The sequence below is a fragment of the Trachemys scripta genome, chromosome 5 (genome assembly GCF_013100865.1).
Source record: "Trachemys scripta elegans isolate TJP31775 chromosome 5, CAS_Tse_1.0, whole genome shotgun sequence".
NCBI lineage: Eukaryota > Metazoa > Chordata > Testudines > Emydidae > Trachemys > Trachemys scripta.
Genome location: NC_048302.1, coordinates 136,399,356 through 136,421,751, shown reverse-complemented (window position 1 = coordinate 136,421,751; position 22,396 = coordinate 136,399,356). Strand labels below are relative to the sequence as shown.

Sequence of the window (22,396 nt, the reverse complement as noted above, 5' to 3'; positions counted from 1 at the left end):
TTCACTGGAAGAGAAGGACTGCTCTGTGCAGCGAGCGCAGGTCAGGTCCCCCTCAAGTCCCTTTCCCACAGGAAGTTACAGGAATAGTATTGGCTGACTGTTCAGACAAGCGGCTCTTACAGGCATGGCTGATTTCTGCTTTCTGCCTAACTTTGTTTGTTCGACTGTTGCCTCATTTACCCAACCCACAACAACCCAGTTTATCTGCTATGTCCTCAGTTGCCTTTTGTCTGGCATGCAGCTGGTGGGCTCCGTGGGGCAGGGAATACGTTCCGTGTTATGGGTCTGTGTGGGGCCAGGCACAATGGGGCCCTGATCCTGGGATGGGGTTCCTACATGCTGCTGTACTATCACAGAGTCAAGGTTTCTTCCCTGGCACCAGATCTTTGAGAAATAGCCACCACATTGAAAATACTCAAAAACTTCTCCCATAGGCAAACCTATCGACCCCAACCTCCACCCCGCCCCCTCCCAGCTCAGCCCCCATGGTCCCCTCCATTCAATACCCACCCCTACTCCCGCACTCAGAAACACCTCCTCTCCCCCCAACCCACGCACCTGACCCCAACCCACCTCCCTCACTTAGCTCAAAAACTCCCCTGGGCCAGGCTCAGAACCGCTCGGCCCTCCCAACTTCCCTCCAGATTAGACCCCTCCAGTCCCATGTGTCCTTCCTGGACTGAAATCCGCTCTCTGCCAATTGGGCCAACCCCCAGTCTCTCAGCTGGGCCAGCCCCTGGTATGCTGTATTGCATGCTATGATACAGGGATTCACTTTCTAGAGACTTGGCTGAGACCCCGTTTCCATCCCAGGCTTCTGCACCTTCAAAGACGCACAAACAGCTGGCTACTGATGGTTCCCTGGTCGTCTATCGCCGTAGGGAGACCAAGGACTGAACAGGAATGGAGACTGACAGAACTATTCTCTCTACCTATTGGTTTCCATGCTTACTTACAAATATTATTATTTATTATCTGTTGGTATTGAGGTAGCACCTAGAAGTCCCAATCCTGGACCACAAACCTACTGCACGCGTTGTTGTACAAACCCAGAATTATCTCTCTGGATCTTTGGTTCTCAACCCGTGGGCCACTTGCAGCCCAATCAGAACACAGCTGACATCCTCAGGGCCACACAGGTTTTGTGTGTGTGTGTGTGTGTGTGTATTGTGTTGATGCAGCCCACAAAACACATACAGAGCAGCATAGGCAGCCCACAGTGGTAAATAGGTTGAGAACCGCTGTGCTAAACACGTGCATCACACCCATCACCAAGATGTCTCAGTCCATCTGCAGATGTATCTTTCTCTCTCCCGGGAGTGGGTAACTGAATGCGTGGCTATCTCAACACGGATGTGTCGCAGGGGGTCTCAGAGTAGAAGGGGTCAATGGCATGCCTAGAAAACCAGCCAGCCCATTCAATGGAGTAGCTGAGCGCTGGGAGGTATATCAATGTTCTGTTATTTTTCCTGCAAAAAATAAACTGCTTTCCCACCAGGCGTGAAAGTCCCCTCTTCCCAGAACACCCGCCGGATGGAAAATCTTTTCCGAGCCACGCTGATGCTCTTTAAATATAAATATCATTTGAACGGGAGGACTGGGGAGACAGACAGAATGTCAATGAGTGGAAATGACCTTTCCCTTCTATGGCTCTGTGTAGCTGTTCATGCCTACGGATGCAAGGAGAGCTCCGATGTCTTGTTACGCTGAGGCAGAGAAAGAAACCGTACGCCTGTCCAAAATATCTAGGTGGCACAGAGTTCTGGCCCTGGTCTCCAGCCTGGAGTTTGTTTATGAGACACTGTGGCACCAGGATTTTTGTGTGTATTTGTGAGAGAGGTTTTCCCTTTTGGGGTGAGGGGTAGGCAGGCAAGTTAGGGGTTTTATTAATGATTATTTATTTATTTATTTTATTATTATAAATATTTTCTGAAACCAGGAAAGTTTTCCTGGTTATTTCTGGCCCAGGGCAGCTTTCCAAGATATTCAGTCTCAGTGTGGAAAATGCAGACTGTGATTTCATTACAGGCTCACAGAGGAAGGAGAAAACGTCAGCTCGCTGGGTGGAATTGACCCTACCGGTTAAAATGGAAAGTGTGTGACCAAACCGCAGGGTGATTCAGGAGGCAGCGTTCCTCCAGAGAAGGTGCTGCACCAACTGCTCCGTCCCCCAGTCTAGTGCGAGGGGGCGCAGTAGGCTCGCTCTTTATGGAGCGGCTGCTAATCTTAGTGCCCCAGGGTGGTTCTAGGGACAGGGTACTGAAGGTGATTCAACAGGGGGTGCTCTTCACTGAGACACTATTGCCCCCAGGGTATGGGGTGGGGCTGTTCTGCAGGAACTAGTCCAGGGGGGAGCGGTGAGCAGTCAGTGCTGAAAGCAATGTGATTTTGCAGGGGTATTCCAGGGGAGCTGCCGCCTGACACACTCAGCCAAAGGAAAAAGGTCAGCTAGGAAAGAGGGGCAGTGAGATTAGACCTCCGAGGGCTGCCTAGAGAAGCCACTCCAGCTCTGGTACTGATGGAACCAACAAGTCTCAGTGGCTAGAAGCACTGGGAGCAGGGCTGGATTTAGAGACAGGTGACCCACACAACTGCCTGGGGTGCCGAGCTCAGCACCCTGTTTTTGTGGGAAAATAGAACGACAAAAGGGAAAATAGAACGAAGTAACATGTTGCAGGTATCCCATAGGTGGATTCATTGTTTGCTGACCTCCTAGAATGTTCTGGATCTCTGTGGAATCTCATGGAACCTTCCAGACTTGCCGAGAATGACATTTTCCTCGACTCTCTTAGCGTGTTGTCAGCCAGGCCCTCGCAGGTATCCAAGAGGCGGGGCGTCGCCAGTCAGTCAGTGAGATATAAGAACGAAGTGAAGTGAAGTGAGTGCCCAGCCGCGATAGTGTGAACCTTGTTTCCTGGACACAAATCAGACGTCAAGAATTATAACATTCAAAAACCCGTCGGAAAGCAATTCAGCCTCCCTGGTCACTCGATTACAGACCTCAAAGTCGCAATACGCCAACAAAAAAACTTCAAAAACAGACTCCAACGAGAAACTGCAGAATTGGAATTAATTTGCAAACTGGACACCATTAAACTGGGCTTGAATAAAGACTGGGAGTGGATGAGTCATTACACAAACTAATTTCCCCATGCTAATTTTTCCCATACTGTTACTCACAGCTTCTTGTCAACTGTTGGAAATGGGCCATCCTAGATTATCACTACAAAAGTTTTTATCTCCTACTGATAATATCCAACCTTAATTGATTACTCTCATTATAGTTAGTATGACAACACCCATTTTTTCATGTTCTCTATGTATATATATCTTCCTACTGTATTTTCCACTGCATGCAATGGAATGCATTTCCAATGAAGCGGGTTTTAGCCCACGAAAGCTTATGCTTAAATAAATTTGTTAGTCTCTAAGGTGCCACAAGGACTCCTCGTACTTTTTGCTGATACAGACTAACACGGCTGCCACTCTGAAACTTGTTTCATTGTGCAATTGTGAAAGCGCACTTGTGTTTTAAGACTTGAAGAGTGTAAGCAGCGACTAATAGAGGACATATTTAATGAGACGCTGTGCTTCAGTTCGCAAGGGCAAAGGCGAGAAAAGTGACCTGTTGAGCTAAAGGGCCCCATGGTAATGCTATTTAATACTGGTCCACCCAATGTTGGTGCATAGTTCAATTTCTATAAGCTTACAGGAAACAATGTTTGTTATTTGCTCATATATGGCATGAATAAATACAGGTTTACCGATCCTAGTTTGCAACTTTATCGTCTAATATGACAGGGTTAAATCATGCATGCAAATCATGCATCAAAGTCTACATTGAAATTGACTACAAATGCAATCAAAAATAAGGTATTCAAAAGTTTAACCAAGGGCGGGGTGAGGGCTCCAAAGACTCTCCTTACCTGGGACGCCATTTGGTCTAGAGCTGGCACTGAGCGGCAGTAGCCAATCAGCACCCACCAATCAAGTTTAAAAGGCTTACTTGCTTATTCTAAGGGGGAGTGGTGGATGGAGCTGGGTCAGGAGAGGCCCTTTCCCAGTCTTAACCCAAAACACCCAGGTTAGGGCCTTGCAATCACATTCCACCTTCGGTTAAAGCAAGCAACAGGCTGTTTGCTTTTCTTGTGGCATTAAGACACGCAGGCGGCCATTTCTGAGTTGGATTTTGATTAACTGTAGCAGGACTGGCAATGAGACAACCATGGGTTGTTGTTTTTTGAGGCCAGGCCAAATTCAGTCTGGGTAACCGCATTCTGCCATATTTGCTGATGGAGCAAAGCCTAGAGCAATAGTAAAGGAGGGAGAAAAAACAATAATCAGAAAAGAGAGGCAGAGCTATCATTTATCTTTTAGAAGGACCTCGATTCTCAGATTCCAAATGATGGAAGCTGCTCCAGTGGTTAATTACTCTCACTGTTGAAAATTTGCACCTTGTTTGGCCACCAGCCACTAGCTCCTGGTAAATTTCAGTGGAATCCTGGGTGGCTTTGCTAGCCCCACTCAGGGGAGAAGAGAGCCGTGAACCCATCCTACTTACCCAGCAGATAGACCCCAGCAGCTGGTAAGTGCTGGGGTGGAGTCCCCAGATCATTGCACAGGGCTCTCCAGGTTGGAGGATAGGTCCACCAATGGCTATTGGCCAAGATGGTCAGGGACATAAACCCATGGCCCGGGTGTCCCTATAAGCTCCAGCTGCCGGAAGCTGGGAGTGGACGACAAGGGACGGATCACCCGATAGTTGCCCTGTCCAGTTCATTCCCTCTGAGGCGTCTGGCACTGGCCACTGTCGGAAGACAGGATGCTGGGCTGGATGGACCATTGGTCTGAGCCAGTCTGGCCGTTCTTATGTAAAGAGTCACAATGCCGAACTGTGTGGGGCCAGTGGCATGGTGCGCCTACGGCACAGGATTGCCTTCCCTCACAGTGAGACTCAGGGATATTGGGGGTCAGTCTGGAAGCCCAGCCCTCAAACCCGCCCCCTCCCATACTGTATGCTATTTGATCACTGCCCCCACGGCACGTTGGGTTCCTATTCACGCACTGAGCAGGCCTGGCCCTGCTTAGCATGCAAGACCTACCACGATCCCCCCAGTGGGGGGATATGACTACAGGGGCATCTATACAGGTGCTGGGGAATAGCCCCGTGGGTGCGTTAAAAGGAAAGGGTGAAAAGCTAACGGGTCGCATCACGGCCGCAGAGACTGCAGGCAAACGCTGGGACAGGGAGGAGGCCTTAGCGTCTACAGAGCTGAACAACCGGGCCTTAGGCCAGGGCTGGTGTAGGGTGAGTTGAGGACATGATGCAGCATGTGTGGTCTAATCGGGCTTTAGTTCGATCTTACATAAAACACCCCCAACCGCGCAGTCATTTGACGAGGTTGTGGAGCAAACGCTACCATAACTTTTCGACGGCTTAAATGCAGCCGGGCCGAGGAAGCAACTCTCACACATTGCTGGAATGGGGTTTTTCCTCCGGGGAGTTTGCAGTAGGGACCCAGCTGGTCTCCAGATGGTGGGGAGGTGGCTGGGGTGAGTCATGTCTTTGCAAGGCTGGGATGGGAAAGAGAAGCACAAAAGGCTTTGTTGAGGACACTAGAGGGATAAGGCAGGGTGACCGGGTCACCATAATTGGAGGGGTAAAGCATGTGACATATTCCCCGTGAATGGGACATTTGCTTGGCGGGGTGAGCCACGGGCCATGTAGCTTCTGCTTCCCATCCACGAACCACGTCATCTTGTTTTGGAAAGACTGTGCAAAATTGTAGCGATGGTTTTCAGAGAGGCCAGCAAAATGAAATACCTCGCCCCTGTTGGCCTGGCCCTGTTATCACACTGCCTAGCTTTGGCCCCCCTGTTGGCCCTGGCCCTGTTATCACACTGCCTAGCTTTGGCCCCATGGAAATGGGAAAGCTGACGCAGCTTTCCCTATCCCAAAGGAAAGGCCAGCGACAGGCACACACAGGAAGCTGGAACGGGGAGGGCGGAAAAGCCACTTCCTCTCCGGGCGGCCGTGCAATTTTCACACAGTTGCTGCTGGCCCAAGACAAGAGGCGAGCGTCAGGGATCCTGAACCAGACGACGAAGTGTGTGGGGTATAAGAGTGTATAAGCAGGTTTCCATCCAGAGCCAGCATGGCAATGGGGAGGCATATGCCTGCCTGTCATTGTCCCACAGATCTTCCGTGTGCTGTTTATGGCTGGCCTTCTTAGCAGATGTGGAAGTTGACGGGGGGTGGGGGGAAGAGGGAGAAATTATCCAGGCCCTTGTCTGCTGCGGGGTAGTTCAAACAGCAGCTTGCATTGTGTTCCCAGCACTGTCGGGCTAACGGTTCAAACTGGAGCCGGCTGGGTGGAATTTAAAGGCTCTGGGATTGTATAGCCATTATTGTTGTCACCCGCAAATAAGTTATGTAGGTGCCTAAATACGGATCCAAGGGACAAACCATAGGCACCGGAGATGGACTACGTTGGCCTAGGTGATTCATATCCCAGTCATCTCCATGGAGCCATATCTCCAGCCCTGACCAAACATGACCACGTAGGTCGGCCAGTAGCTCCCGATCCCTCTGTCTACATGGCCGCCAGTTCTACTGCACCTTCCATTTCCCACCATCTCCACTCGCTACTGAAACAAAGTCAAGGGTCCGTTCTCATAGTGGCCCATTGTCACTGTAGCTTCTTTGCAGCCTTCCAGGTGTGCCCTTCCGGCGTCTCCAGATATGTCCTCACTAATGGCTTTGTATTGACTTCTGTGTCCCAGTGTGGCACCAGTCATCGATCTGGTCTAGGTGAAGGCAGGAGCAAAAAGCAGACAGGGCCATGTGTGGTTTCTGCCCAGGAGTGTTCTTTATTCATGATACCTGGAGAATGACACAGAGAATCAGCATTACTTCTAGGGAAAAAAACGAGGAGTCCTTGTGGCACCTTAGAGACTAAGAAATGTATTTGGGCATAAGCTTTCGTGGGCTAGAACCCACTTCATCAGATGTAGGAAGTGAAAAACACAGGAGCAGGTATAAATACATGAAAGGATGGGGGTTGCGTTACCAAGTGTGAGGTCAGTCTAACGAGATAAATCAATTAACAGCAGGAGACCCAGGGAGGAAAAATAGCTTCCTGATATCTTGCCTGAGAAGTTCCAAAATGTTAGGAACGGTTTTAACTGACGTGCCTGCCCCTGTTCGCTGGATCATTTCAGTTACTCTCAGCCTAGAGCAGTGGTCGCCATACTGTGAGGCGCACACAGCCCCGCTCCGCCCCCAATTCTGCTCCGTCCTTGTCCCCGACCGCAGCTCCACTCCCGGCCCCATCCCCAACCCTGACCCCAGCCTCGGCACCCGACTGCAGCCCGGCCACGGCTTCCACTCCGGGACCCGGCCCCTGGCTGTGGCTCTGTTCCCGGCACCAGCCCCACTCCTGGCCCCAGACCCGCCTCCAGCTGTGGCCCCAGCCTCGGCTCCCTTGCCCCTGTCCGTGCCCCCTCCTCCCCCGGGAGCCATGGCCTGCTTCCGACACCAGCTCGGTATTTGCCTAGTTTTACAACAGGCTACATAAAAAGCACCAGCGAAGTCAGTACAAACTAAAATTTCATACAGACAATGACTTGTTTATACTGCTCTGTCTACAATACACTGACATGTAAGTACAATATTTATATTCCAATGGACTGATTTTATAATTAGATGGTAAAAATGAGACCGTCAGCAATTGTTCAGTGCTAGTGTGGCTGGGACACTTTGGTATTTTGATGTCTGGTTTTGTAAGCAAGTCGTTTTAAAGTGAGGTGAAACTTGGGGGCACGCAAGACAAATCAGGCTCCTGCAAGGGGGTACAACCGTCTGGAAAGGTTGAGAGCCATTGCTTCAGTCTCCAGAGATCTCAACTCCTGACCAGCACAAATAAAGGCAAGCCCAGATACCCTGCAGATGGGTGAGGTATAAAACTCCATATAAAAGAGAACTTTCAGGCTGTGAATCTTCCCACCCGCCATGTTGTAAAGCTTGACCTTACTGGAAAGCCACAGACCAACTCCCATTTCCTGTGGTGGAGAGAGGCAGAAGCTATGGGCTCTGCAGCAGGAAGATTTCCTCAAGGGAAGGCTTTGGTACGTCCGTTTTGGGAGCCATTTGCCAGCTGGCTGGCTCATTGCACTATATAAAAGAGCTTGACGGTGCCTACCAGAGGAGCTCTGAGCTCACCTTATGCCGTGGTTGGACTGGTGTCCACCTTGGCTCCCTCAGCAGGAAGACCAGGTTTCTTCTTGCAAGTGCCGGATTTAGCACCTTGCTTCTTCCTCCGTTTAATGCTCCATCCTTCGACCTCGCCTCTCTTAGAATCATAGAATATCAGGGTTGGAAGGGACCTCAGGAGGTCATCTAGTCCAACCCCCTGCTCAAAGCCAACTAAATCATCCCAGCCAGGGCTTTATCAAGCCTGACCTTAAAAACCTCTAAGGAAGGAGATTCCACCACCTCCCTAGGTAACGCATTCCAGTGCTTCACCACCCTCCTAGTGAAAAAGTTTTTCCTAATATCCAACCTAAACCTGCCCCACTGCAATTTGAGACCATTACTCCTTGTTCTGTCATCTGCCACCACTGAGAACAGTCTAGATCCATCCTCTTTGGAACCCCCCTTCAGGTAGTTGAAAGCAGCTATCAAATCCCCCCTCATTCTTCTCTTCTGCAGACTAAACAATCCCAGTTCCCTCAGCCTCTCCTCATAAATCATGTGCTCCAGCCCCCTAATCATTTTTGTTGCCCTCCGTTGGACTCTTTCCAATTTTTCCACATCCTTCTTGTAGTGTGGGACCCAAAACTGGACACAGTACTCCAGATGAGGCCTCACCAATGCCGAATAGAGGGGAATGATCACATCCCTCAATCTGCTGGCAATGTCCCTACTTATACAGCCCCAAATGCCGTTAGCCTTCTTGGCAACGTTAGCCTTCGTGGGAGTTTCTGACCCCTGCTCGGTCACACAACAGCGGCCTCCCCTTGGTCACATGCATCTCCTGGCTGACTCAGTGCATTGGCCCCCCAAGTAACCACCTACAGACCCTTGCTCCAAATCACTCTGCTCTAGCAAAATATAATGAAAGGATCCTAATCCACCAACATGGCTAATCTCGCCTCAGCAGGGGATGGCTACTGCCCTTTGTGATGGGGGCAGTGGTGGAGATGACACTTAGTCTTGCCCCCAAAGAGCTGGCAATATAAATATCCAAGGGAGGATTATTATCCCCATTGTACAGATGGGGAAACTGAGGCACGGAGATTAAGTGATTTGTCCAAAAGATCAAAACCCTGATCTCCTTGCTAGTGCCTTCACAACAAAACCATTCTTCCTCTCCAATATTCACAAATCCTGAATGACAGAACCCTATAAAAATTCCCAAATCCAATCCGTTGCTCTTTGGGTCTGTCTCTGATTGTGTGTTTGTACAACACCCACCACAACAGGCCCAGATCTAGACTGAGTTTTCTGGGCATGACTGCAATAGAAGGAACATATTATAATAATTGGCAAAATCACTGTCCAAATGATTTACCTTGGGCTAATACCCACTTGTCAGGGCTGGGGCTAAGTTTGTTAATACTGGTGCACATTCCTGAAGAGAAGGCGCTATCCAAATGCAAAGTGTTATTGAAATTAAATAGTATTTTACCCTCCCTGATTTGAGTGTTGAGCCTGTAGCAGGTTGGAAATATCATGTGCGTTATGGCTTGAAAAATGCCCGCAACCGTCCATGTGTTCTGAGCAATGTGCAAAACTCCCCTCTGCTCTGTAATGCAATGAACGCTAGTGGAACAGGACCGATGAGAGGGCTGGTTTGAACTCTCTGGCAAGAGACATGACTGGAGCAGTAAATAGCCCACGAGTGCGATTCTTTACCGAGCAGCTGCTAAGGAGTAACTGGAAATAATTCACACTGTCAAGGAACTGCTAACAGGCCAACCTGTAGCCCAGTGCTCATAGCCAGTCCATCTCCAAGCAAGCTGCAGCAAACCATAATGGAAAACGGCAGCAGCTGAGATGTAATGGTGACCATGCTCACGATAAGGCTCTCAGGCTCTCAGTCATAAGCTACTGGTCTGGCAAGCGCAGGTTCCCAGGAGTCGTGGCTATGAGTCGGCTTCAAAGGCAATAGAAGCATGTTGTCTCAACGCTCATAAAGAGAGGATGGATTCAGAGTCGAACTGAACCACGTGGGAGGCTAACAGAAGCACAGAACGTTGTACATATGGGAGGATCCTGTCCTGGGGTTGATGTTCAAAATAGGGAGACTATAAAGGAATCAATAGTGCTGCTGTCAAATTAAAGTAAGTAACGAGGGACGGAAGGAAAACGCCAGGTCTGAACATCTCCCCCATACTTTGGCAGAGTCTGGGATCCCCTTTGTGTGTGGCCCAGTGGCAGCGTGCCATCTTGTGGAGGTATTTTACAGGAAGAGGCTAGAGATGGAGACGCAAAGGCAGGGCTAGAGGGATGGGGTCCTTTGAGTTCAGTCTAATCTCATCCATTACGTTGCTGGTGTAACAGTTAAATAGAAACCTGGGATTCCCTGCTTCCTACATAAATAGGTGGGTAAAATGGTTCTGATACCAGTCCCCGTGGCCCAAACCGGTGCCCATAGCCCAAACTGAACTTTCATTTAGACTAAAAAAATTCTGTTAACTTGTCCCCACGCCCTCTTACCTTGACTTCACAATACAGCTGACTCTGCAGTACCTAGTGCCTTTGGGGCACCTGCCATTGGCCACTGTCAGAGGACAGGATACTGGGCTTGATGGACCTTTGGTCTGACCCAGTACGGCCGTTCTTATGTTCTTATGTTCTTAGTTCTGAAGGGGACTAGGAGAGATGGAGAGGAAATGCTGTGAGGCAAAATTCTCCCCTCAAGGTATTTCTGGCCAAGCAGCAGCAAGAACCACTGGAGACTTCACCAGAAAGCCTGATCTGGTGGAATTTCCAGGCCAGTTTTTCAGAAGATTCAGATAAACTGCTCTTTGCATAGCAGGCCTGCTGGTGCTCACAGGGAATCCTGCATGCAGAGCTGACACAGGACACTGCCTTCGAAGTTTTGGTGTTTATCCCAAGATCTACAACCTCCAAAACTTTTGAAGTTCAACCATCACTTGATCTTTTAACACAATCCTTTTGTGCCTGGTTACGATATCCACAAGTTGGGCAAATCCAGCTTGTCCGTCCCCTCAGTAGGTCTTACAGGAAGGGCCAAATTCTGCCTCATGTTGAGTTGTCCCTTTCTATGCAGGTAGTCCCATTGATTTCAGTAGGGCTACTCATGGAGTAAGGAGTGCTCAGCAGAAGGAAGGGACATAATCCAGCCTTTGCAATGTCTGAGAACTATTGGCATTGACTAGTCCCCAGTTTGGTTAGCTAAGTCATGTGGTATTGTTTTTGCTCCCCAGTTGGATAGGTGAATAGAACATAAGAACGGCCACACTGGGTCAGACCAAAGGTCCATCTAGCCCAGTCCCCGTCTTCCAACAATGGCCAATGCCAGGTGCCCCAGAGGGAATGAACAGAACAGGTAATCATCAAGTGATCCATCCCCTGTTGCCCATTCCCAGCTTCTGGCAAACGGAGGCTAGGGACATCATCCCTGCCCATCCTGGCTAATAGCCATTGATGGACCTTAGATAGCAAATATCAAATGACAGATCTCCTTGCTCAGGCACAAGGTCTCTTGCACGTCCGCACGTATATACAAGTGGATGTGAATACGGGGATTAATAAAGGGTGAAATTCACCCCATGCTGATGGGATAAAGTTATTTTTGATGGGATAAAGTTATTTTAGTCAATAGGTCAATAACGTGCCATCGCTGGTAATTAGTAACAATGGTCAATGATGGGATATTAAAAGTTACTACAGAGAACTTTTTCCACAGGGTCTGGCTAGAGAATCTTGCCCGCATGCTCGGGGTTCAGCTGATCACCATATTTGGGGTCGGGAAGGAATTTTCCTCCAGGGTAGATTGGCAGAGGCCCTGGAGGTTTTTCGCCTTCCTCCGCAGCATGGGGCAGGGGTTGCTTGATGGAGGATTCTCAGCGACTTGAAGTCTTTAAATCATGATTTGGGGACTTCAACAGCTGAGTCAAGGGAGAGAATTATTCCAGGAGTGGGTGGGTCAGCTTTTGTGGCCCGCATCATGCGGGAGGTCAGACTAGATTATCATAATGGTCCCTTCTGACCTTAGAGTCTATAAGTCTATGAGTCTATGTCGCATCACTCAAGTCCCATCTCAGCCCTGTTTAGAAGGTTGAAGTAGGACGTAAGTCGTGTGCTGGCCCCGTGCACTGGGAAATACAGAGCGGTGGGCTAGAATTTAGGAGACTGTGGTTCTGTTCCCAGCTCTGTCACTATCCTGCTGGGGGACTTGGGGCAAACTACTTTACCTCAGTTTCCCCAAAATGGGGTTAATGCTACTGACCTCCTTTGTCCAGTGCTTTGAGGTCAACTGATGAAAAGTGCTGGAAAAGAGCGAAGTATGATCACGACTTAGTGTGAACAAAAACTCCCCTGCCAATATTCTCCAGTAAATTGGGGGCACCAATGACAGTCAAACCAAACAGCCCATCGGGACCCAAACGAATATTCAAGAGCTCTCTTTTGCAGTCCTCAGCCAGCGCTCATTGTGATACAGAAGTCCCCGCAATGGACCGTTGCTCATAGGTAAAGCCAGCTGGCGACATAATCAAAGGGAAAAAATGGAAAGTCCCCCATGCTACTCCATTGGCCAGTAGCCAGCATTTGGAGGAATTTTTCAGCATGCTACATGTGGAGCTCCTCTCTCGGGTTCATTGGAACGATGATTAGGGAAAGGCATTACATCAACACACAGCAGTTCAGATCTTTTCGCTAGGGAGAGGGAGAAAATAGAACGGCAAAGAGACTTCATACATACTTGGAACGACCGGCCTTCTCCAGGATAATCCAGCTGGTGCACAGTTCAAGCACATACATACAGTCTAATCTATTTCATGTCGGCGCCATTGGATTAGCAACCCCTCAGCTCTGGCCACTGGAGATTCTCATCTATTTCAGCCCCGCCCGCTGTGCAATGGAATGGGCTTCCTTGAACGTCTGCCTATATGGCCTGCAGGGAAGAGGGCCTGGACCCACTGCTTGCCCACTATAGGAACAAAGGGATTGCCAGATTGGATCAGAGGTCTGTCTACTCCAAGAGTGGCCACCACCAGATTCGTTAGAGGACAGTGTAAAAACCCCAACGTAGGCAAATGTGGGATAATCAGCAAATAACTGACTTCTTGGATCAGTGGCAGTTCTGGGGGGAGAGGGGGATTGGTTCAGGTCCAACAGAATCTCATAGACTTTAAGGTCAGAAGGGACCAGCATGATCATCTAGTCTGACCTCCTGCACGTTGCCGGTCACAGAACCTCACCCACCCACCCCTGTAACAGACACATAACCTCTGAAATGTTGGTGAATTGGAAAAGTCCATTTTAGATCTGTTCCAGAGAGGCGATTCAGACCTGGGTGTCCTGAAATGGGGTGTGATATTTTCTGGACAGGTTATTCAGTGGAAAAGACAATTCCCCTTGATCTGAAATTATTTGCAGGTTTGAAGGGAATCGTTCTGGCCATTCTGGAGGAGAAGGTGGAGGCGGTGGTGGGGCTGCCGCCCCTTCCCCTTCCCCCCTGCCCTTTTATAACCCACACTCCGGTGGTTAGGACACTCAGTTGGGAGGTGGGAGACTCGGTGTCAGGAATCGGGGCCGGCAGCTGACCCTGGGACCAGCTAGCTGACCTGCAGCTGAACCTCCTGATCAACCAGACTCCCTGATTGACTGAGAGACATCACGAGCTCTGCTCTAAGCTCACCAGCAGCACAAGGCTAGTGCCTGGTCAAGGCTGTCACCCAGCTCTAATTAGCAGCTCTCCCAAACAACCCCCAAAGCAGCAGGAAACCAGGGAAGAGATTTGGGGCTGGAGCCATAACGGTAGCATTTTATATTGGGCATCTCCAGATCCTTTTGCAAACCCCAGCATCTGCTCATGTCTGTCATTCTGAGACCCATCATACAGAAGGGGAAAGCGAGGCCTGGCGAGGTTAAGTGACCTGTCTGTGGGTGCAAGTCATCCCTATGCAGGACTCCAAGGCAAGCCCTGTGCCCCATTGAAATCCCATTTCAGGCAGATGATTAAATGGTGCATTGGCTTTGTGCGAATCCCCCTCCCTTGAGCGTTCATGGATCTGCCAGTGGCAGCGATGATCTGCCAACATTTTAACATGGGTCTTCTGTAAATATTTCCCTTTTAGCCTCTGATGAAGGCTGAGTCTGTTCAGAGAGTGAAGAGGGGGAGTGGGGAAATGTATTTGTTTTCCCATTTAAACCAAACCACACATTCTCCTCGCCATCACTGAGGAGGGAGACAGCATCCTTTGGCAAGCAGGCACTTCTTAAAGTGCACTTCACTAGGAATATTTATATCCTGTCATTGTGCGTTGTTAGCCTAGCGCAGCGTTCAACGCGTGGAATATGCAAGGGGTCCTGGCTGTGGCTAAGAGGCAAAGCCCTAAGGAAAAGTGTAGAAAATGATCAATTTTCAGATAGGGTTTTCAACCATTCTGTTGGCTTCAATGAGAGCTGGCTGAAAAAAGCTAGTAAAAAATATCACAAAATTGGTAGAGGTCCTCCCCCCTCCAAAAAAAATTGTTATGGAATTTTTGGAAAGTCAAAAAACTTCAGCCAGTTACAGAGCTGCTCAGAAAGATTAAAATAAAAAGGGCAATAAACATTTTCATTCACATCTCTCAGGGTGGGTGTCAACATGCAAATGTTTGACACAAAATCATGGAAAATCAAAATCTTTTGACTAGCTCTAAATTCAATACCTATGTATCTTAGACTTACACAGGCTTCATTACTGTCATATCTTCACAGCTCCCAGTCTTTAATGGATCTATCCTTACGACACCCCTGCGAGATGGAAAGGTCATATTATCTCCATTTTGCAGATGGACAAGTGAGACCCAGAGATGCAAAGGGCTAAGGTTTGTTTAAGGTATTTAGATGCCTAAAGATAGCAACAGGTGCCTGAAATGGGCTGTTAAAAGCACACGGGCACCTACGTCCAACTGAAATCAATGATTTCAGAGCATTAGGTGCTTTTGAAAACCTCATTAGACACCTATCTGCACCTTGAGGCACTGTAAAAATCCGACCCTAAGTGACTTGCCCAGGGTCACCCAGGAAGTCTGTGATGGAGCACAGACAAACCTGAGTCCCAGGCTACCACCTTAACCACTGGACCCTCCTTCCTCTTGTACAGGATTTTATCCCCTAATAGGGAATTTAAGCCTTGTTACTGAGTTCTATAGGGTGGTTAAAAAAATCATTTTCTGTTGAACTCTCTATGTTCAGAGTCACTTCTATAGAATCCCGATACATTTCCATAGAGTCCAATCAATTTCATCCTTATGACATTTTATGGGAATTTTCCATATTGGAAAAAAAATGATAAAAACCGAGGATGACAACAGAAGCCCACCAGACCGGTTGTGCTGTCTTTCCTGCAGACCAGTACTTAAGAGGCACTTAGAAGCATCTGGCTGCTGCTTAGAGAGGTACTTCAACAGTTTGACTCTTCTCAAGCACTTTCACAGTTACTATACTAAACAACAATGTGTGGGGAAGCCCTTGTACATGTCTGTTCAGGCCAAAATATTACCCAAAGGTCCAGAGAACTTGTGAATGTTAAAGATCCCAAACCACTGTTCACAAGACTAGGGAGAGCTAACTTAGAACCATAGAATATCAGGGTTGGAAGGGACCTCAGGAGGTATCTAGTCCAACCCCCTGCTCAAAGCAGGACCAACCCCAACTAAATCTTCCCAGACAGGACTTTGTCAAGCCGGGCCTTAAAAACCTCTAAGGATGGAGATTCCACCACCTCCCTAGGGAACCCATTCCAGTGCTTCACCACCCTCCTAGTGAAATAGTGTTTCCTAATATCCAACCTAGACCTCCCCCACTGCAACTTGAGACCATTGCTCCTTGTTCTGTCAACTTGATGTTTTGAGTATTTACTAGTGATGGATCGGGAGCCAAACTTTCCGAAAATTCAGGTGTTCAGATCTGATTTTTGTGGTCAGCCTTTTATAGTAATGGGACCTGTCTTAAAGACCCTGATTTAGGGTTACAGTGGAGTGACCCACGTGCTCAAGTACCTTCCTGATTGGGGCCAGTGTTAGGATTTGGATCTTGAGTCAAACGTTCCCAGCATTTGAGGTTGTTTGGATCTGTGGTTTGGTCCAGTAACGGGTACCATGAAAAAACAAGTGACCCCATTTTAAGAGACCGGCAGAGCAGAGATTTACTGATATTTAGAATGTATATTTCCATTTGCTATTTATATCACATTACCCACAGTCTGGTGTGCCTTATCTATAGGCCTCCCCAACTTCCCTTATAGCGTGTGGATTTAAGAAATGTCTTCACTTTCTTTCCTATCCTATTGTGCCCTTTTGCTGTGAATTTTTAAACAGGTACCAGATATTTACAGGGAGAGGGAATAGGACTGATGTGGAGATGATTGGTTGTTTCAGTATAACAGAGATATGACGTGGGAATGAATGATGATGATACCTACCTCTTCCAACGTCTTATTTCATAGAACTCAAAGGGTTCCGTAAAGGTGACTACGTTTCCTCATCCCCATTTTTACATCAATCTTTTCTTCATCTGAAAAAGGCAATTTGGCAAAATCAGGAGAACTTTTTTTACTTGAAATCTTTTTGGGCGATAAAAGGGGGGTTGAACTTGTCAGTGCACTTCATTTTGACATTTTTCCAAATGACAGATTCTGGTTTGCCCATTCAAAATGAGTTTTTCTTTCCAAATTTCAGCTAACTATAGTAAAAACAATTTGTTTCCAATACAAAAAGGGTCAAAGTTGAAATAGAAACAAAACCCTTCTGATTGAGCTAAACTGAAAAATCTTTTTGGATTTTCAGTTCATGAAAATATCCAAGATGTTGTAGTTTTGTCCCAAAGCAACAGGGGAACATTTCCGATAGCTCAAACATTTTCTCGGGATGAGAAATTCTTTTCCCTCCCAATCTGTCCATTTTATAGATGTGGAAACTGAGGCAGGGAGGCACAGTAACTTGCCCAAGCTCACACAGCAGGCCGGTGGCAGAACCAACAATACAACCCTCCTGGGCCAGCTTTAGACACCGCGGGGCCCGATTCGAAGGAGCTGCCGCCAAAGTCCTGCCGCTGTCTTTGGCAGCAGCTCAATCGGAAGAACCCTCCGCCGAAAAGCCGCTGAAGACAGCGGCAATGATTGAGCTGCCAACGACGACAGTGCCGGGACTTCGGCGGCAGCTCAAGCGGCTGCCGGTGCCTTCGGTGGCACTTCGGCGGAGGGTCCTTCCTCCACGGCAGTGATTGAGCTGCCGCCGAAGACAGTGGCGGGACTTTGGTGGCAGCGCCTTCGGGATGTTGTGGGGCCCTCTTAGGGGCACGGGGCCCGATTCCGGGGAATCGGCTGAATTGCCCTAAAGTCGGCCCTGCAACCCTTATCTCCTCACTCCCAGGCTGCTGCTTTACCCACAGGACCACACTGCCACATATGTCAATGAGAGCGATTATGGCCAGATGGGTAGCAGGTGGTGGATTTCAGCAGTTCAGTGTAATTGTTTATTGCCGTGCTATTTTAAATACCGGGAAGTACTCACCAAGCATGGGATGAGGATGCTCCTGATATGTATGTTTAAATATAAAATAAATAAATACCGAGTCCCACCCCAGATGCAGCTGCATTTCATGGACGGCGAGGTTATTTTTGCAGAATAAACCTTGTAAACCACTTGAAGATGAGAGATGCTATGAGATGCTCAGCTCCACCACTGACTCTCCTTGCAGAAACTCACTTCACCTCCACAGACTTCAGTTTCCCCGTCTGAAAAACGGGGATGCTGATACTGATCCTGCTGTGTAGGGTGTTTTGGGTCTCTCGGATGATGTGCGCTGGATCAGGGCTAAGGTTTAGGACAAAACCTTCAGCAATAACAGGGCACGTGTCCCCCCAGAAGGAAGAAGTACCTCAAATGGAACAAGTTCCAGCATGAGCAATACAATAAATACGCATAAACTAAAGTAACCTAAATGTCAATTAGCACAGCTGGCTGAACTGCTGATGCCCAGGGTGACTGTGATGGGAAAATGTTCCCCACCCAGGCTCTCACAGGCCTCTCGAAGATAACATCCTCGCCTGGTGAGGCTTTGTGGTCTCATATCAGTGCGACTGGACTGGTACGACCGTTCTCACAGGGCTCCGAGAAGATGACCACATCTGTTATTCTTAGCTCAGGGCAGCACAGCTGGGAGCCCCGCAAAGAGAGTTGAGTCTTGGAGCCCGTTCTCGGCTCGTGATTAGCTTTATTTGCTTAAGAAAAGAATTAATAACCAGTGTGGATTAATTTTTCCTTCCTCTTAATCGAGGTTAGTTAACATGTGTGCGTGGTAATTCTTTTTCTTAAGTTCCTGGACATAAATCACTTCGCTGAAGAGAGACTGCGGCTTGGAAACAAAGAACAAGCCACGCAAATAGCTACTGATTGGGCCAAGGCGTGTGTGGCTTCTCCTTATCGCTGTTAGAAATGGCAGCAGAAATAATGGTTCAGACACCACAAATGGCTCGGTGTCAATGAACATAAGAATGGCCAGAGTGGATCAGACCAATGGTCCACCTAGCCCAGTGTCCTGTCTGCCAACAGTAGCCAATATCAGGTACTTCAGAGGGAATGAACAGAACAGAGCAATTATTGAGTGAGCCATCCTCTGTTGGCCAGTCCCAGATTCGGGCTGCTGGAGGTGTAGAGACACCCAGAGCATGGGGTTGTATCCCTGACCATCTTGGCTAATAGCCATTGACGGATCCATCCTCCAGGAGCTTAATCTAATTCTCTTTTGTACCCAGTTAGACTTTTGGCCTTCACAACATCCCCTGGCAATGAGTTCCACAGGTGACTGAGCACTGTGTGAAGAAAGACTTCCTTGCAGATAAGATTCATTTGTGAAATTGCAACATTATCCTTGAAGAGGCTTTGGGCTTATTCTGATCTTGGATACGCGTGTGTAAATCAGGGATAACTCGACCCATGTATTACACCCGCGTACAAGCAGCGAGTAACCAGGGTGGAGGCCAATGGGCCTGGTGCAACCAAGTACACCACTGCCGTCTGAGTGCAAAGAAGATGTGACATGCCACTGTTCTGCTTTGCTGGCATGCGACACTCACGTGGCACAGGCGTAAATGGCCGCACCAGGCCCATGCCCCCAGAGAATCAGCCCCCAAATGCGTCTAAAAAACAGTGGCTCTGGTTCTGTTCATGGATTCGCCCCTGACATTCTGCGTAACACTGGGGTTACGATCCCCCTCCAAGTCTGGCCTGCAGGGCCTCTTGGCTGGGGGTGTCTCCCTGCCCTGGGCCCGCTGCCCAGGGTCCCCCTCGCCCTCCCCAGCTGCTTCCCGCACCCGGCTCCGGCCTGCTCCAGCCCCACTCGGCCTCAGCACGGCTGCTGCTCTGCCTCCAGCCCCCTGGGCTGCTTCTCCGGCCCCTCTGGCTCTGGTTGCTGCAGCTCTGCCCCCAGGACAGGTCTGCTCTCTGGGCCGGTTCTGTGGTTCCTGCTCCCAGCACTGACCTGCTCCCTGGGCTGCTTCTCTGGTTCCCTGGCTGGCCCGGCTCTGCTCCCCAGCCCAGCTCGGGCCCCTGCTCTCCCCTTAGTTCAGCCCCACTCTGTTCCAGGCAATTCCAGCTGGGGACCCCCCCGGCCTCCTGACTCCCTCATTAGCCTGCCCGCCCTCTCAATCAGGCTGACCCAGAGCATTGGCCTCTCCCCATTGCCCTGGGGGACTGCCAGTCTCAGGGTCCTGATTTCCCATCGACCTTTCCCCTTCCTTTTGGTACTAGGAGCTAGCCAAAAAAACCCCAATGAGTTTTAGTAAGAGTCCAACAGTCCCCTTACACAAGGAGCGGGATCTCTGGCAGCGATGGGGGCTGGATGGGAACGGGGGCTCTGAATCCCCCCGTGGAAGGCAGAAGGTAATTACTTGCATGGCTGGTGAAAGTCACCCCCGTGCTGATGACCATCGCGAGACCTGCGTAACCATTTAGAGGGTGTGAGTGGAGCATGGCCTCGTGCTGCTGGTGGCAGAGGAATTTCACCCTCGGTGAGGGCGTCTCCCCTGGGGAAGGTGTAATGCCCGGCTCCGCTTGTGCTATGGTGAGACTGGTGCGCCCAAGCTGAAGCTAGAGAGAGCCGTGCTTTCAGCTCTGACGGCCCCTGGGGCGGGCCAAGACGGCAGCCAACACAACAGCGCCTAACCCCATGGTAGAGCTTTGGGTTGGGACAGTCTAAGAGCTAGACCAGAGGTGGCCAACCTGAGCCTGAGAAGGAACCAGAATTTACCAGTGTATATTGCCAAAGAGCCATAGGAATACGTCAGCAGCCCCCCATCAGCTCCCCGCTCCCAGCAGCTCCGCCGATCAGCGCCTCCCTGTCCCTCCCTCCCCGCACCTCCCGATCAGCTGTTTTGTGGCATCCTGGAGACTCTGGGCGGGAGGGGGAGGAGCAAGGGCATGGTGGCTCAGGGGAGGGGACGGGAAAGGGTGAAGTGGGGGCAGGGCCTGTGGCAGAGCCAGGGGTTGAGTGGTGAGCAACCCCCCCCCGGCACAGTGGAAAGTTGGCACCTGTAGTTCCAGCCCCGGAGTCGGCGCCTAGACAAGGAGCCGCATATTAACGTCTGAAGAGCCGCATGTGGCTCCAGAGCCACCGGTTGGCCACCCCTGGGCTAGCCGCTCAACACCGGCCAAGATCCCATGGGAGCCATGCACCTAACTCCCTTCGATACGTTCAAAATCCCAGCTGTCGCGCACTACTTGTTCAGCGAGCATGGGGTCGCTAGAGCCTCAAGACCATTTTATCCAACACACTGCGTTTTCTTTGACCATCTCCCACACGAGCATTGGTTTGCCCTGAACCTACTCAGACCACAGCCCCCAGCGGAGAATCAACCCGGCAGCTATCGACCAGCTCTGAATCCGGCAGGTGAAAATACTCTGGCATGAGCTCACTCCCCCGTCCATCCTGCTCAGCGGGAACCTTACAGCAATAAAACAGTCAGGTGGCTTAAAGCTGGCCTGACATATTGTGCCTATTAGAGACTCACTCCACTCTGCTAACTAGGCAGAGAGCTACTAAAACATAACCCCGAGTTTGTTATGCTAAACCCACAGTAAATCTGTCATAGCCCTTCAGGCACTAAAGTGTGACTGTGGAAAACATGTTGACCTGGGATTGGATAGCGGCAGAAGAGCACTTCGCTATTGTTTCACCATCATAAAATTCCTTGAAGGGCTCTTCGTTATAAGGATCAGAGGCCTGTAGCACAGAGCCTCAGCTGGTGTGAATTGGCAGGGAGCCCTTGAAATCCATGGGGCTGTGGTGACGAGCATCAGCTGAAGATCTTGCGCCTACATCTGCAAGGGTGATTGTTTTTCTCTGCCCTGCTGCCAACAGCCTGTCTACTCAATGCCCAGAAAAATCCAGATGGGGACATTTTAAATAAATCTTTGCGCGGAGGACAGGGGTGCCGAGGCCGGGCGTTGAAGGTTAGTTTGTATTTTAAAGCTGTTGTTAAATATTTTGGCTAATTGGGAAAATGTGATCAGAACTGAGCCTGGATGTGGGGGGTGGTTGTTTCTTGTTCCCTCTGCCCAGGGCTGGGTTGAGCTGTCAGTCATTTGAGCAAACCATCCCACTGGGGCAGAATATGTAACTATCTTCTCCTCCCCCTTCCCAGCTGGGCAGATGGGTGTGACTCCCAATGAGCCCAGAACGGCAGAGCAGTGGAAGGCTGAGATGTGTTGGCAGAGCTGCAAGGGAAGAATTTATATCCAGCTTTCACAGCTCTATGCAGAGGAAGGGATAGCTCTGTGGTTTGAGCATTGCCCTGCTAAACCCAGGGTTGTGAGTTCAATCCTTGAGGGGGCCATTTAGGGAACTGGGGTAAAAATCTATCTGGGGATTGGTCCTGCTTTGAGCAGGGGGTTAGACTAGATGACCTCCTGAGGTCCCTTCCAACCCTGAGATTCTATGATTCTACGCACCTATGGGCTGGAAGAACTGTGGGGGAGACCCATGAGTGGGTGCAGTAAGTTGGAACTGAGGTGTATTAGCAAAGCTGTGAGTGGGGGCTCAGGCTGGGCGTGGATATGTTAGCAGAGCTGTGAGGGGGGGGGATGAAGATTGAAATTGCAGGGAGTTCTGGGGCCTGATTCTCCCTTGCCTTGCACCTTGTGTTAGTCATTTGCC

The 22,396-nt window shown here is 49.6% G+C and overlaps 1 long non-coding RNA gene across 1 annotated transcript; it reads right to left on the bottom strand.

Annotated features, from left to right (window-relative positions):
• Positions 1-8,225: 8,225 nt before the first annotated feature.
• On the bottom strand, positions 8,226-16,894 carry LOC117878154. Its single transcript, XR_004645905.1, has 3 exons — positions 16,665-16,894; positions 14,927-14,992; positions 8,226-8,351 (listed from the first exon to the last, which is right to left on the bottom strand). It is a non-coding gene; the product is annotated as an uncharacterized LOC117878154 (long non-coding RNA).
• Between the last annotated feature and the right edge of the window lie 5,502 nt (positions 16,895-22,396).